The sequence below is a fragment of the Plectropomus leopardus genome, chromosome 11 (assembly GCF_008729295.1).
Source record: "Plectropomus leopardus isolate mb chromosome 11, YSFRI_Pleo_2.0, whole genome shotgun sequence".
Lineage (NCBI taxonomy): Eukaryota > Metazoa > Chordata > Actinopteri > Perciformes > Serranidae > Plectropomus > Plectropomus leopardus.
This window is the reverse complement of record NC_056473.1, coordinates 3,096,051-3,112,019: the sequence shown is the minus strand read 5'-3', so window position 1 is coordinate 3,112,019 and position 15,969 is coordinate 3,096,051.

Below are 15,969 nucleotides of genomic sequence, written 5' to 3'. Positions count from 1 at the left end.
TCAAATAAACATAAGTTCACAAACGCGTCGAAGTAAGAGAAAATGTAATTATCCACAATAAGAACATTTAACAAATATATTTTTTGTAAGTATTACTAGATTTTTTTTTATTTTTATTTTTTAAAAAAAGAATGTAACCAGTACGAAAAAAACAGTCACTGTAAACACGCTATTGATTTTTACAGACGCACTAAGTCCTCTTAATTATATCAGAACAATTTTACAAAGAATTTTGGGTTTCTTGCAAATTAATTTATCTTAAATAAGTGTTACATGTGTTGAAAAAATATGTATGTGCAAGTTGTATTTATTTTTATGTTTGTACATGACAGGGAAATGTACCAAACTATGTTGCATTTCCACATTGTTTTTATGACACATTTTGATTTTGGGCGTTTTCATACAATAGACCTATAAAAAAGATCATGGATGCACTGGACCTAACTCTCAAAAATATTTTTTTGCAACTTAAATTATACATTTAAAAATAACTATGTTATTGAAACTACATAAATACATTTCATTATGTTTTTTAATCTTATAAGATAAAGTTGAAATTTCAACTAACTGTTGGTGACTCACTTAAACAAGTTTCAGAGATGGATTTTTATGATCAGCTATTAGCCAATTTTTTTTTAAAAAAGTTTCCTTTTACAGATAAAGATAACTGAAACTGTTGAGATTGTTTGTATTTTCTGTCCCTTAAGGAGCTGTTATGCATTAATCAGAGGATGGGGAGGACCTTTTTTTGACATGTAGAAAATCACATTAACATTAAATGTCACTGTTTTAGGATCGGATTTATTTGGGGTTTTTTTTTTATGATGGAAGTGTTTGTCCAATATAATGTGTTTAAGGAACATTGAAAATTTGAAAGTGTAATGTGTAGTGATTTTTTTTTTTCACAGTTTCTGGCTATGATAAATAGTATGATTTTGGTGATTTATTTATTTTTTCATTGGCAGTAAAATAAATGCAAAATACAGTCATTTCAAGTTACCCCTCCCCTGATAAAAAAAAAAAAAAAAACATAGGTGCCTCCCTAGTGCTTAACAAACAGTCCCTGACTACAAAACAATCAGTCAGTCTAAGCTTAATGCATCACACTGTACCGTTGTCAGCTCACCTCTAGCTCCATTGCCCCTGTTATTTTTTCTAAATGTATAGATTAATTGCTGTATGTGACAGGAATGAGTAGCAGGAGAGCAGCATAAAATTTCCATATTTTATGCATAATCTAATATCTGAAAAGAGATTAGTGACAGTTCACATGAATTGAATGAGTGACTCAGGCTGCTTACTGGAGGCCCACAGCTGGCATGTTCAAGGACTTAAGATATGCTTAACTTAATGCATCATTTCAATTATGTCTCCCTCCTTTGTATTTTGTAGTAAGGGTCAAGTGTTACCCATCAATCAAACACAGAATATCTTATCACAGTCATTTCACATTGTTGATCCCGAATTTGTAATTGCCATAAATAAATGATGTTAAATGTATCTTAGAGTGTAACATGCCATTATTTGTCATTGTAAGTTTATATGCATATATTATACCTCAAACATTCACCTGGCATTATCATGATGTTCTTATAAGTTGACCTCTTTTTCATTCAAAACAAAATTCTTGACTGGATCTTGCCTCCAAATCCTTTAAAAAAAACATGAGTCTGGAAATATATGAGGACATTTGGGGACCTTCTGTACTTATTAACCCTCTGAAACCTAGAGTGACATTGCTTTTCTTGTGGTACTTTCAGATGCCTTCCACAAGTGTTTAAACCTTTGAACTCTGAGCAAATTGTTGCAATTTCTTTCAAAATCATGACCAAACAGGCAATGAGCAATGTGGATATAAATGTTTTACAAATGAGTGGATTTAGAAAAGGTTTTTTTTATGATAGGGAAAATGTCTGGGGAAAAAAAGAAAAAAAAAAAAAGGAAAACTATATTTAGAATTATCAAATTTGAAATTATGTGACAAACTTAAACAATTTTTGAAAGCATTATTTCCATGTAATTTCAATGTTTTTTGTTTGGTTTTTTTGTTTTTTGTCTTTTACGTTCATTTTTCACTATTTTTCAGGATTTTGTTTTCTGACTTTTTACAAATGTCTTGCTCATTTTCGGGTCAGTCCTTCTTCCGTTGCCTTCTTCCCATGTTTTTGAAAGAAACTGAGCTAATGTGCTCAGATTTCAAAGGGTTAAAGGGGATGTTTAAGATGGGTGGGGTTATCCACATGGTGGGATTTGACAGCCACCCTCATGAGAAACAGTAACAGCACAAACCTCTGCAGTGTAGTCTCAGAGCATGACAGCGTGCTTGGTAACAGCTAAGCAGTTTTACAGGCTTCATCCCTTCACTCAGCAGATTTCATCGCTCCTTTAGCAAGAGAGATATTTTAGTCGCTGACATTTTGATTGTCAGTGTTTGGCATGTGGTGGGCTGATAATTCACGTTGAAAAGCTGACTAATTGGGCATCACATCCAAAAGGCTCTCTGTCACTGGAGGCTGTCCAGAGTTAAGATGATTTCATGCAACTGAGGAGATAATTCACTTGCACATTTTGCTCAGCGCAGCACAAGATATCCATGTGACTTCCCTGGCTTCAGTGGCACTCCTAGTCTCAGTTTCACAAGTTCATAATACCATGTTTGATAATATTTTCACTATTCAAAACAGCTTTTTTGAGAATAGATTAAAATTTATTTTTCTGCAATCCTGGCTCTAAACCCTTTAAAAAGTTTTCTTGTGCTGCTTTCAGATGCCTTTATTGAAATGTTTGAAGCCTGAACAAAACAGTACGAAAAGTTTAGGGGAAAAAAGCTAGGGGAAAACTGTATTTATAATTATCTTTATGACTATATGTTAATAACTATGTTGCAAAATTATGTTCATGTTTAAGAACTTTTTCCAGGTCACTTCCTTGTTTTTTCACTCATTGCCCTCTTAGTATGTTTTAGAAAGAAATCATCCAGTTTTCTCAGGTTTCAAAGGGTTAACATGTCCAATAAGAGAACTGTATTGTTTCTCCAGCCTGTCTCAAACACTTTTACATGCAGTAAATGTATGCAAGTGAACAGAAAGCCACTTAGTGTGCCAAAACCTTTCTTCCCACAATCTGCAGCACCAAAGGTGGAGTACTGTTTATCCTCCTCTGATCTGCAGTGAATTTAAGGTTTAATGTGAGAAAAATATCCATAACTATAGAAAACAGCTTTACCAAAAAAAAGAGAAAAAAAAAGAATTAAATGTCATCCTGTAGCAATTTAAAAAATGATACTCCTAGATTTTTATCACTTAAAAGGTGAATTACCCCAATCTCCATAAATGCCAAGGCTGCAACTGACAATGTGCAAGTAAACACAGTGGAAGGTGAAATGGTCATTTTGGGAGTGTGTGTAACTATAACAGCCATCCTTATTAACCCTTTGAAACCTGGAGGACCATCATTTTTCTTGCGCGTTCAGACACCTTCCACAACTCTTCAAACCTTCGAATCCTGCGCATTGGTTTGATTTTTTCTTTGACATCATGGGAAAAAAATGGCAATGAGCAACTTGGCAAAAAAAAGTACCACAAATTAAAAAAGAAATCCCACTAATTTTTAGGTAATTTCTTTATAACTCTTTACTAATTTCTTGCAAATTTTTAGGTCCTTTCTTCATTGCCTTTTTTATTTTTTTGAAAGAAATGAAGCCAGTTTACTTAGATTTGGATCCTGGATCAACATCACTTATCATCTGCTAGGTTCAGACACCTTCACAAGTATTTAAATGTTCAGACCCAGAGTTATTCGGACTGCTTTCTTTAAAAAACATGGGGAAAAAGGCAATGAGCAACTCGGCAAGAACTACTCTGAAAACTGCAGTCTAGTTTAGTAGATTTAAAGTTAGTAGATTTTAAAAAAAAGAAATAAAAGCTAGAAAAGATAAAATAAAATTATTTCAAAAATATTTTACAAAATAATATTAATAATTATTATTATTTAAAGATCTTTTCAGATCATTTCCTTGTTTTATCTGATCTGAATTCTTTTTTAATTATTATTTTAATTATTTATTTTTTAAAACAAATTTTCCTTTGGGGGTAATTTCTTCTTAAGTTTCTTATTGCCTTTTCCCCATGTTTTTGAAAGAATTCAGGGTTCAAAGGGTTAAATCAAATGCTGTCATCACAAGTTGTGCAACACTTGAGTGATAATGATGAATGGGTTTATAAATCAAAATTACGTACGCATCAGAACAGATTGAATATTATCTGATTACTGTAACAAAGATGTTATCTGAAAAACTCCCATGTTTTTTTTTTTCCATACTGCTGCGTGTTATTTGAGCCATTGCCATGTATCGAGAAATGGGCAGATGTGTGAAAGGCTCTGTGAATTTCTTTTTGTTCATGTGTGTTGCTTGAGAAATATCGTGGGCTGAAAAATCATTGTCTCTGCTGCCAGCTATGTGTCCACAACCAGTGTGGCAACTGCTGGAAAAATTGACATATTTATCCTATTATTATGGATGTGTCTGTTTTCAAATCCAAGGGAGTCCTTTGCAGATAAGGTCACTCTATATTACAACATATCTGGACTCATTTCCATGAATATAAAGCCATTGTAGTGTTGATGTGGGCTAATACAAGTGACATTGAAATAATGTCTTATTCCAGGCCCCTTTGGATTTTATACTGTATATCTTCAATTATAATTTTTAATTTTACAGACAAATGTATAATTTATTTGAAGCAAACTTCAGAGTGTGGCTTTGAATTATATTTCAAGGCTGCTGTTTCCACAGTCAAAAAGACTGAATACAGAATAGAAAGGGCAGCTCACTGTTCCGGTTAAATATTTAAAGTCATGCACTGTTTAGTCGGTGAAAGTGTTTTTCAGGGTTGAAAAGTTTAGCGTAAGATGAGATGACTTTCAGAGTGTTTATATGGGCTTCCAGGACTTTCACTGAGGTGGAAAGTTAATTTTGCAACAGGTTCTCCAGAGGCAGATATTAAAAGTTGAGATATGATGAAAAACAAATGAGCAAGAAGTGTGCTGTCATAACAAATACGAGGTCAGGGGGAAAAATCCTGGATGCCCCGGGAGAAAAAAACAAATCAGCCAGGAAATGTTTACATTTACAAATGATGATCACAACTGTAAACTGGCCAATTATTTTTAAAAAAAAAAACCCCAAAACATTTTAAGGTTGATAAAAAAGCTTTTTTTGTTATCTCTGGTATAACCATTCCACACTCAACAGAGAAATTAACAAATGCCACAGACTGCACAACATCAGTTCTCTGTCAGAAAAGGCTGTCTGACAGCAAGTTAATGGGATGTTAATATTCAAAATAAAGGATGCTACTAAACTGATGTCGATTTTTTCAGGTTGTGTTTTTTTTAGACGGTTAAAAATTGACCAATTGAGGCAGAGTTTACTCAGCATCGTTTCATTTAATGTGCCTGACTTGGGGATTTTCTACCCAGAAGTTATTGTAAACTAAAATTGTAATTCGGTCTATGTAATTTACATACTGTGTTGCTTTGCCAGTCTGTACAGTTTAAATATTCACATACCAGTGCTTATTGTCTATTACTATATTTCTTTACATTTATATTTGTACACATTTTACATACTCAACATATTATATATACTTGTATTTTTAAAACATTTACATACTACTGCTATTTGTTCACTACCACTGAATTTCTGTTTTCTATTTTTACATGATTGTGCTAGACCTTATTTCTACCTATAATTGTCTATGCTGGCATCAGAGTGACTGTAACGAACCCCAGGGATATATACACATATATATACATACACACACACACACACACGTGTGTGTGTGTGTGTGTATGTATGTATATGTATATATATGTATGTGTATGTATATATATATATATAAATGTTTTTGAAACAATCAAACCAATTTGCTTAGGTTTTAAAGGTTTTGAATAACTGTTAAAAGGCATCTGAACATGAAAAAAAAAAAAAAACTGATGTTGATTAAAGTTTCAAAGGTTAAGAAAGAAAGCCTACCAAATCAGATGAAACAGAGGCTGGATTCAGCTGCTCTGTCAGGTGTGTCTCAGAGTGGCAAGAAAGGTCAAGGTGAGCTTCCTGCCCCTTTTTATAGACTCTGCCCCCTTTACTGGGTCCTAGTGCTAATCCGTCTGTTACCTTCCCTTTCCATATACTAATCCCAAACCGCCATGCTGCTACAGCTATACTAACATTGCTGACAGGTGTTGTTATGGATCCAACTGCTTTTTCTGGCAAGTCCTGTGTTGTAACTGGTTAGAACATGAAACATCTTTGGTACCATCATAGTGAACAGATGTTGTCAGAGGATGAAATCTGGTCATGAAAAAAATTACTCAGGATACAGCTCCATATCCAGAGGTAACATCATGCGAACTCAGGAGGAAAGCTAGCTGAGTCGGTCATGGGCACAGACCCTTCTGCCCTCCCGCCCTCCCTTTGGTTCTCTGGCAGCAGAGCAGAGTACTGTCTGGGTCAGTGGAGCTTGCTGGAGGCTGTACCAGGGTTGAAGGCAGTTAAAGCAGCTGAGAGAAAAAGCCAGGGACCGCAGATCATGTTGAAGAATCAGAGAGAGGTCATAAGGTCTGCAAGGTCCATGCCCAGGGATTGGTGCCCTCTTTCGGCTGTCCTCCAGTGTCCACACACTCCTGGATGTGAAGTCTCCCAAAACCTCTGCATGCACGGCTCACCCCTCACCTGAAATGATTGTCGCTTAAGACCTCCAGATTTTTATATACAAATCAAATATAAAGAATTGACAAATAATGTTTTGTGATAAATTAAAATAATGAGCTATGATGGCAGAAAAAGCTCTATGGCTGTGGTCCAAATCAATACACCTCACATAAGCCGTTTACATGCTACGACTGTTTGATCCATGTGAGAGCAGCTCAAGACGTGATTACTGGGGGATACAACTTTAACAGGTTGCGCACGCTCCCACGGACAGCAATAGGTTACTGGCAGACAATCACTTTTTGGCACGATCCAATTGATCAGCTGGATTCTGCGATACAGTTGGAAAAATTGAAAACATCTGTGGTGGACAAATAAGGGTACTTTGTCTCAAAATTCGAGAGCTCTTAAACAAACTGACAACAGGCAGGTTACCCACAGATTGCACAAATTGAAATTACGAATATAAAATGCATCGAATGGAAACACGTCAATTTTAAAAACAAACTCCCATTTATTGCAAAAAAAAAAAAAAGTATGCTTGCATGAGGTAGTATTTCAGGCAATTTGAAAAAAACTATATCTTGCAAAACTGCAATGGAAACACTTTTTTGGCTTTTCTTGTTCACATGATGCTAGTCATGCTGACTATGACTCCCACGATGCAGCAGGCACTAAAAGAGATGTTATTGCATTGCATAAGTTGAGTGGATCTTTCAGAAGTTTTGAATCCAGAATTCCTCTTTGACATTGTGGATTATGACCTCCCAGAAATCTCTCAAACGTGGCCATTCCCACGTATAAGGAGCTCACCTTTCCATTCTGGCTCCATTATGCCTATGTGGCCTTGGATTGGAAATAATGACGGCTGCTGCGTTGGCTGCAATAGAAATAAACCCGCTAAAGTTTTGAACATCCATCACCATGCTTCTTGGAATGTTTTTGCCTAAGGGAAAAGACTCAAAACATTACTCAGTGGAAACACAGTCATCTTGCAATTATGTTTTTTTGAAATTTAGAAAATATTGTTTAAGTTTTGCTCAAATCTTTAATGGAACCGCCTAGTGTTACAACCACCCCCTGTCTCCCCTATCTCAATGTTATTTTCAACAAGTGCGCTTGCTTAAACAACTAAAACTGACATTTTACTATTTCTTGAATACACCCTGACAACCAGTCCCTGATCAATCAAATATTCTACAAAGAGCTTATTTTGATTTCTTTATAACAAGACTGCCCTGCAGTAGAGTTTAAAGTAGTTTAGTAGTTTTAAAGAAGTTTAAAGAAAACTGGATCAGAATATCCTTTTGATTGGGCCATAAAAGCATAACCATTGGCTAACTGATTCTGATATTTCCCAAAGCAGTTGGTATGACGCATCATTAAAAGTCCATTTTGAGTGGAAACTTCTGACATTAGAAAGTGCAAAAATTCCTGAATTATACAGTTTGCTTTGGGGGGGGGGGGGGGTAAGGACATTATAAAAGGGTATATGTATGGGGGGGGGGGGGGGGGGGGGGGGGTAAGGACATTATAAAAGGGTATATGTGAGTTCATGAACAAAAATAACTAAATACAAATGTGACAAGTGCAACTGAGTGCTTGCTATACGATATGATGTAATTTCTCATTATAGTTGTTAACATATACATGTTTCTCTAAACCATTTAATGTAACCATATTTTTAACAATGACACTTTCTTTAATCCTTATCAACAGAATTGTGTTACTTGCACTCTCAATCATTAAAATATATATCAGTAGCAGCTGGTGTCTACAGTGTTGTATACTGACACATAGTTAGTAGAATGTTCATATGTAAGACCATGTTTATTTATGATGTCCATCATAAAACCCTAGAAGCTGATTAATGTGCAAAAACAACTGAAAGAAAAATATAAATCATTCAATAAACTCGACTACTGCAACAACAAAACCACAAACACACACCAGTCCAACACATTTATTGGCATGTCATGGAGACTTAAGGGCCAAAGGGGGAAAAGGATGTGGGAAAATTTTTGAAAGTGTCAGTGATGGAAGCAAATGTGATACAGTTTGGGAGGCTGCTCCATAACCTCGAGGCTACGACTTCAAACACCCAATGTCCCTCGAGCTTCAGCTTCGACCGTAGAACAGGTAAGAGGTCTCTTTCAAAAACCTGAGAGGCCTTTGGCTTGAGTGTGAGCACAGGAGCTCAGAAATTCTAGGAGAAGACAGCCCATTCTAAGTCTTTCACACAAGCAACAGAAGCTTAAAGTCGATATCGAGCATAGAATTCAGTGAATTCCAGCTAAGGCTGATAGGCTCAGAGCCAAGTATCGGCTTTCTCTAAGTTTTTGCCAAATTGTGCATCGTTATGTTAGTCTTTGAATTTCTGAGACAAACAGACAGACAGACAGAGAGAGAGCGTCTTGGCTCCAGTTCTTTGTGAATAATTCTTTTTACATCCACTTGCATGGTTGATGCTACGGCTGTGCAAGCACCAATAGGCCACCACAGTGTTGCATGCACTCTCTACATACATGCATGCTGAGGTGACACATAAAGGTGAATGTCACCACACATTTCCCAAAGCATCTTTTTATAAATTTTTTAAAAATTTTTATCCATACGTGCATGCTGAGGTGACACATAAGGGTGAATGTCACCACACATTTCCCAAGGCATCTTTTTATAATTTTTAAAAAAAATTTTCATCCATACGTGCATGCTGAGGTGATACATGAAGGTGAATGTCACCACACATTTCCCAAAGGCATCTTTTTATAAAATTTTTTTTTAATTTTTATTGGGTTATCAAAGCGATACATTGTTAGTGGGATTATAGATATCTTATGTGAGCAGGAGTTAATGATGTCCTTCACCACACCTGGGGTAATGACGTACTGAGAAAGAGTGGCATGATTATGTGTCTTAACACTTTTAAAGTGGTGCATTAATTAACTTAGCTTGGTGATTTTTTGATTTATTTATTTTTTTTAGATTTCGTTTCACAAGAAACCTGAGATTAAGAAACCTTCACAGACAAAGACATATTGGGAACACTTCAGCCTAAAAAAGATGTTTGAGTGAGTAAAGTCAATCACGTCTCTGCTATTTTTCAGCTGAGTACACTTAATCTAACACTTTTCTAAACTCATCATTTTAAGTCCTTCAAACCCTTCTCCTTGAACTCCGTAAATAGTCTTTTGGTTTAAAAAACTGTAATTGCTACAACTGCACTTCATTCCACAAAAGCCATAAAAAAAAGTTTCATACATTTTAGTATAAATATATCAGCTGGGGATGATATATTTACACATCACAGTACGTATTTTTCAAGTATCATGTAAGCTTTCAAACCACAGCGAACATTTCTTTAGTGAGTCAGAGGAAATAACAGAAGACAAGAAGCTTTTGTCTTCAATTAATCTTCACAATGCCAGGTTTGCGTTATCTTAAGTCCATCTGTGGTTACAATAAATATAACACAAGAAGAACTTCCATTATGTGAGCTGTCAATCTTAATGGCATGACATTCATCAGCTGCACGGAGAAACATAGAAACATGCACAGAAATACGTGTCTTACAGCAGGAGAGGAAATGAAACAAAGAATAATGAGAATGTCTTTTCTTGACACTTTCAAAAATGATTGTATATGTTCTGAGAGTTATGAAGTCAACTCATAATGTCTTATTGCTAGAATGTTATTTTTTCCAGAGCTTTCAAACAAGCACGTCCGTGAAGCTTATTGTGGTGTGATGGAGCTCGGTGAGGCCCTGATCTCATCCTGCCTGAAAAACATTGTTGTCATTAGAGGTCTGAAGTCCACAGAGACATCATATTCATATTTATCATATCAATGCGCATCAGGCAAGAAACAATTTAGGAACTAATTTTCTCTTATTTTTGCTTGTATCCAGGATTTGTTCTTTTCTGTTAGACCAGAGTTGGAATTTAAGTACATTTACTCAAGTACTGTAATCAACAAACATGACCAATAAATCTACCTTCTACTAAAGTACAAATTTGAGGTTACTATTCGATTACTTAAGTATTCTAATCTCATGCCACTTACCACTTCTATTCCACTACACTTCAGAGGGAAATATTATACTTTTTGCTCCACTTCTATTATTAGATAACTACTTTACAAATTAAGATTTTTGCGCAAAAACCAAAAATAGAAAAAATATAAAAGTGCAGCTGAAACAATTAGTTGATTAATTGGAAAATGGCCAATGGACTGTGGTTTGTTTGTTTTTTGTTTTTTTTTGTAATATTGGGAAGAGTGCTCTTAACCACTCGTGAAATGTCAGTGAGTAACAAAATAAGAACAAATCGTGCATGAGGCCCTTGTGTATTATATACGTATTGTGGGAGCACTGCTTGGAGTCCAAATATGTTTAAACCTATATTTTCCTGGAAAAGGTGATAAAAACTGTACTGAAAATGTTTTAATCTTGTGTTTGCTCAGAGTAATTGCCTGTAAATGCAGAGAACCGAAAAGTAAGTGAACAGTTTAGACAAAAAAGACCTTCTCCCATGCTGTTGCTATGGCAAGTGCAGTTGACAAGACATGTAAATGACTGGAACACATCATTTAAAAAAAAAAAAAAAGATGTCCAGCATCTTATTAAACAGCAGAACTTAGCATCAAGAAACCCACATTATTTGCATTGGAAACATTTTAAAAGCAGGCCTATATAATTTCCTTTAACTGCATATTAGCCTCCTGCCATAAATACTTGTAAATCAGTCATACAAGAAAATGTCTTATTTATCTATTATTTACAATTCAATGTTATTTAATGTTCCCCAATTTAAACCTATTCTCGACACATGAATGTTTGTGACTTTTACTTATGGCTACATGATTTTGAATTACATTTGAAGAGTAGATTTAATAACAAATAATTAAATCCAAAGCACAGTGTATTAGCCAACATTATAAAAAAGTAGTATTTAAATAATCTGGAATAGGACCACATGTAAATTCATGATTTAGAACTTGTTTGCATGTTGTCATAGTAACCCAAAGTCATTTTTAAAAAACACATTTCCTGTAAACAAAGCAACCTGTTGTTGCGGCTCCCTGTAAGATATTATCATTTCATTTCCTAATTGAGTTTTCTGGTTACTTGTTTTCAACATTTTTCTTCTTAGTGCATGTGCTCGGAAATTAATTATAATAACTGAGGCTTATACAAGAACATTAAAATAAAATCTGCTTGACAAAGATATTTTTCATCACAACTTTGTAAATGTTTACTTTTTCCAGCTCACAGTCTGCACAAGCCTCAGTTGTAAACTGGCCTTGTCAAAATGGCACAGTTTAGAGAGTTTATACAGACAATTTCATACTGAGCAGAAGCTGAAGAAACGTACCATTACATTTATAGGACGTTTGATGCTCTCTCCAACTATGTGTATCATTTACAATAGCTCTCATAGGAAGAGGTCTTTACTTTTATATCACAGTATTATATATATATATATACAGCAATACATCGATTATATATATATATATATGAGGTATAATGTTGAATGTTGTGGAAAAGAATATAAAGTAAGACACAAATAACATGGCAGTTGTATGAGTGTGCACATGGAAATTGTGTATCAAAAAAAACTGTTATATATTTTATATCTTATTATAGATTCTCTCACTGTGTTGAGACGTTTAAGACATAAGTGCACAGAAAAGACAGAGCTGTCATTATAAAACATTTTGAAAAAAACACACACAGAAAGCCCGGAAGTGTTTGAGGCTGCATCCACGCTTAGCAGCATGATTTGCATATGCAAGTGTCTGCATTGATATTTGGTATTGATTGCACATATGAACTCATAGTTGAGTTAAACCATGCATGAGGTATAATGTTGAATGTTGTGGAAAAGAATATAAAGTAAGACACAAATAACATGGCATTTGTATGAGTGTGCACATGGAAATTGTGTATCAAAAAAAAGATTTCCCCCATCTGGGAGTCAAGGTGGCAAAAAAACTGTCCACCATTTCAAACTTAATAAGAGAACTGGAATGAACCCTGTGAAAAAGTGGGCAAGTTGTTTGTGAACAGGGCACAAGATGTGCTCTAAGATCCATCAGCCCATCTTCAGTGGATACATCCAGAATGTGTGCTGCACGCTGATTTAGACTGCTGTCTGCACTTAACCACTGATATCTAAAATATCTAAAATGTGTCTGAAGTCACCACTTTCAATCAAATTTCACTTTTAGTTCTTGCATTGCATTTTTTCTTTGGGGAAAGTGTGACAACTAAATAAATGAATAAACGACTAAGTAAATTAACAGATCGATTGAAATGTCCATTTGGGCTCAGTCATACAGTCAGACAGCAGTATCACGAAGTTGATTTGCATACTGAATAATCACATGAACTGAGGAGCACTGTAATCTGCATTTTCACCACATTTTAGTAATTAGACTGTTGACAGAACTAAAAAGTACATGTATTTTTACACAACAGCTATCATATTATTCTTGACCGTGTACTCTTGCGTGACTGACATTTGAACATCTACTGCAATTATGCAGAGGTTGGAAAGTGATACCGAAAACGTCAGGGTGCATGTCTTCCGACGTTTCTCAATCATTTCTTGATTAATTGCTTTGTTAAGCAACTGCTTTAAATCATTTCTTTAGTTCACTCCCTGCCTCTCTCTGTCTCATTCATGCACACTCACTGCCTCTGCCCTCTGCAGCCTCTCTGTAGATTAGTGAGGAAATCAATTACAGTAAATATTATCATTAATCTTTTATTAATCAGAAAATGTTTACAATAAATGTTTACCACTTGTCTTAATATTGGTAGTAGTAACCCCACTTACATTGTGAATGGAGAGAAGATAATATAAAAGTTGAGGCTAAAACAAGTTGTGTTTTTCTTTTGATGTAAAAAAGTGACTTGTTGCTGCAACTTTTTTGCCTATGGAGTGGTGATCTTTTAAACCTGTACGCCTCTGCTCAGTGCCTCCATAAGGCTGATACAGCTAACCATGCGTCCTTGAGGTTAATTCTAAATTGTAAAGCTCTGACCCACTTTTGTAAGTTGTGCTGTCAGGTAGGATGTCGTGCTCTGGTGACCTGAAGGCTCTCTTGGTACACCTTTCAATAGAAGGCAATTCTTGGTATTTTATCACACAGAAAATTACCAGGCAGTATTGATTGCATTCTCAGGACATCTTCATGCTCTTGGACAAAAATTGGGAAAAAGGGCTTTTGGGTTTTCTACATCCTCAGCCTGGAATTTTTTGCAGACTGACTTGAAACTCAAGGAGCTGGTGTCATGTCTAGGAAATTATGTTGATTTGCTTTTTGTCTTGTGTTTAAGTTGTCTTGTGATTTCCTGTTTTATTTTGAAATTCTAACTCTCCTCTTGTTTCAGATGACGTACTTCCTCACTTTGTGTGTTTTCCCGCCAGTGTGATTGTTGGCCCCGCCCCGATTGTCTCCACCTGGTCCCCCTTACCTTGTGTATATATAGTCAGCATCTTCCTTTATCCTGTGCCAGTTCATCATGTCTCTTGAGTCTGAGAACCAGTGCCATTCCCAGGCTCTAAGAACCTTGTCTAGTCATGTTTTGTTTGTTGCTCTTTTTCCTCGCTTGAGTGATTTTTGTTTTGCCAGTTTTTGTTGCCTTGATTGAGTGATTTTTGGTTTTGAATTCCCTCTGCATGAGTCTGTTTTGTTGCCTTTTTCTTAATAAATTATTTGTTTGCTACTTTGGTCTCTTGTGTCATGCATTTGGGTTCATCTCCAAGTTCGGTTTTTTCAGCTGGTGTCATTGTATGTCTAAATTAAATGTCTTGACTCATGTAAGGCCCCATACACTGTCCTGTTTTGGGCTGTGACAGACAAAAGCACAATAGTGAGGGAAAAATAACAACAAACAGACAAAACAGAAATGTGAGGTGCTTGATCCAATATGGTAATCCCAAAACACACAATGAGACAGTGCAGACAGTGCTACAGACAGAACTTTACATTCTGACAGTGTTAGATGCTTTACAATAAATTCTCACGATATGACTGCTGCTTAAACCCTCTTCCGCCAATCTAAATATGTCATGACATGAATACAAAGCTAGCTAAAGCTATTTTCTTTTCCCGCATCTTAAATATGATGCAGTATGGCAAAGATTGCAGCCTAGATTTCACTCCATCTAGCTGGCTCAGCATGACATACAATGAACCTAAAATATGTCTGTCATTGTACAGAGCACAGTGGCTTGTAGGAGGACGCATTGTGTAGCAGTTTGGAGCCACATGTTCCCTTGCTACATTCCTGATGCTTGTTTTAATGATTTAAGATCTGTTGTTAACATCAACCTCAGACAGCGTCAAGTCTTGTACAATAACAAACGGTCTGTTTCCACTGTAGGAACTTGGGGGAGGTTTAAAAGGATCTCTCCCATTAGTTCGTCTCCACCAGAGAACAATTTTCGAGAACTTTTACAGGGTCGAAACAAGTCCCTGCCTCAGGGTAGGTACTTCAGTGCAACCCCGAAAAACTGCTGGGTGTGGCGTGAGGTTGACTTGGTGCTGATTGTGTCTCAAGGCAGGAAAAAGATTTCAACGAAGTGCCATGTTTACACAACAGCACATGGCAACCAACGCCAGCCTTCACGACTGCCAGGATTAGACTAAAGAGGCACATGATGAGGTGCAGTTTCATGTGCACGCGACAGGTTCCGTCAAGCTGCAATCTCAGGTGATGCCGCCAGTGCAACACCATCTAGCTGTGTCCCGGTTAGATGTGGAAGGTGGTTTTTGGCGTTGTACTCGTACGCCGAAAGCACTGACAAAGCAGGTGTGTTTGACGAGTTGTGAGAACAGGCTGCTTATACAAAAATAACGGTCTTATGATAACATGGGATATGCACCAATTCTTAGTGCATTACTTTTCGTAGGAATACGCATTAACTGAGCATGAGAACAGCCTAGGCTGGTAACAAAACCAAATCACAGCAAAATCTTCAAATTGGACATTCAAAGTTGTGCAAAAGAACATGAGTTGAGATTATTTTTACAATACTGTACTTGTTTTAAAATCCTGCTAAATACTGTTAAGTCATTTGTGCCTGTTGCCAAGTGAGCTATCCCTCTAATTATTATAACTTGCGCCTAATAAGTAATAACTTTGGCACTGGGTCAATCTTTCTTTTTAATCCATTTGTCTGTCGGGCTCACTTAATGTTTCAGGCCCACAGATTGGATTCTGAAGATAAAGTAAGCTGGTGCTA